At 36.4% G+C, this 2,049-nt stretch overlaps 1 pseudogene; it reads left to right on the top strand.

Annotated features, from left to right (window-relative positions):
- The first annotated feature begins 980 nt into the window (after positions 1–980).
- LOC126599042 (protein LURP-one-related 3-like) lies at positions 981–1,809 on the top strand (annotated as a pseudogene).
- The last annotated feature ends 240 nt before the right edge of the window (positions 1,810–2,049 follow it).

Genomic DNA, 2,049 nt, shown 5'->3' with positions numbered 1-2,049 from the left:
TCGCATATCAATACATTATTTATGGAATCACATGCACACGTGGTGTTTGTTGATCAAATTAATGAGACTTTAAAACAACGTAAAGTGTTAGGTTTGTGATATTCGTAAGATTGCTCTAGTCACCTACTAAAGGTAATATGTAGAGAGAAATAAGAGAAGTAAACATAAGATATACGTGATTTATCTCAAGTTGGGCTACATCCATGAGGGTAAAGGAGTTCTCATTAATAACGTAGTGTATACATGATACAAAGGATTATGATCATTAGTGAATTCTAAGTACAATAATGGCAATTAGGGATTAATTATAGGAGAATGGTCTCCTTTTATAATTTAAGGAGAGCCGCATGATTTCATCCGTGGTAAATGTGGAACTCTAGAAACTCTTGTGCTTCAACAGTGGAACCTCAACATGAATCCTTCAGTGGATCTCTAAAGGTACGAAGTTGACCAGTACTCGGTAGTTTCAGGATTAGTGAAGTATGGTACAAAATATTTCTTGGATGAAAAGACAAAAACATTTTATATACAAACAAGTATCCCCTTCCACAAACTAAAATTAAAAGTGTTGTAGCAAAAATTGGCCATCTACAGAATTAATGAAGTTGTCCCTACAAAATAATTTAAACACCTTTAGTTAAGGCGGAGAACTAAGCGTGATGGAGGGGGGGGGGACGTTTGGCCAATGAACCTCCGATGCCTAAGTCAGTTTCTCTAAAAAGAGCGTGAGACCATTACTACAACTAAATTAGGGGTAAAGTTAAGGGACTACTACTACAGTTAACCCTTATCAATTTTACCTTTAATTCTCTTTCCTTATCTCCTTTCCATAAGTAGAGGAGCTTGGTAAAGTCATAGTCAACAGCTCAAATCTTCTTGTTGGTTAAACTGCATGTGGAATGAATGTAGGCCTCGCCAATTTTATAAAGACATTTTTGCCTCTTATGAATAAAATACCTTTCTCATCTCGTTCCTCCCAAATGGCCAACGATCATCCTCTTTTAACATCCAACTGTAGTGGTATGCTTCTTCGAGGTTTATTAGTAACCCATTTTCTAATAATAGGTATTTTACTTCAAAGAGAGAAACATTGAGCTCATGTAATGCAAGAAAAGGGATGCACTGCGTTTGATGAAAATGGCGAGCTTGTTTGTCGCTTCTATGATAACTACGACAACAAGCACAGTAGCGAAGTCTATCTCATGGATCTCCACGGCAAGCTTATCCGGGCCCTAGCGAGAAGAAAATGTGCTTTTTTTCCAAGTTGGAAGGGCTACGAAAGCGGTATTTGTGCCAACAAGGTTTTTTATTAAATCAAATCTTATGCACCCAAAATGAGTATGGTTTCTATGTGGCCCTAATTATTGACTCACACATATTTATCAACTTAACTTTTCTTAATTTTATTATCATAAACTTAATAAATGTGTTAGACAATAATTGAAGGCATAGAAAGGCCACACCCATTTTAAGTGCAAAAGATTTGATCTCCCTTTTTTTGGGGTGAGAACAAGTTATAGATCAACTCTTGGAAATAAAATGTGTTCTTATAAAGTTACAATGGGATATGATATAAATTGCTACAGATTAGAGGGTTTACGTGGTAAATTAACAGCTTTCAGAATTATGGATTGCAACGGAAGGGTTGTAGCAGAGGCAAAGAAAAACCAGCCATGTTCAGGAGTAGTATTGGGACATATATTCACATTGTTGCCCCTTTATCATGGCCATGTCACTGTTTATGGCATGATAAGACGCCAATTATCACTCAAGAGCTTAGGTGTGTCGCATATGCATGCATACTCGTAGGCTTGTAGCAAGTGGTATAGAGAGAAAATCAACTGAGTTTTGCTTACCTAGCTAGGGCTTTTTATTCTCCTTTTTCCCATTGTATTTCTATATAGTGGAATTATCGTCGATTTAACTTTATTAATTAACCCAGCCATTTTCATTTCCTCTCTGTCATTCCAGTTGGTCGCACATATAGTGTGTGTAAATATATATGAGGTTAGAATCTGAGGACACCTATTTTTTGACACACATTTTGTA

The sequence above is a fragment of the Malus sylvestris genome, chromosome 14 (assembly GCF_916048215.2).
Source record: "Malus sylvestris chromosome 14, drMalSylv7.2, whole genome shotgun sequence".
Lineage (NCBI taxonomy): Eukaryota > Viridiplantae > Streptophyta > Magnoliopsida > Rosales > Rosaceae > Malus > Malus sylvestris.
The sequence above is the reverse complement of the archived record's forward strand: the minus strand, read 5'-3'. Positions and strand labels throughout refer to the sequence as shown.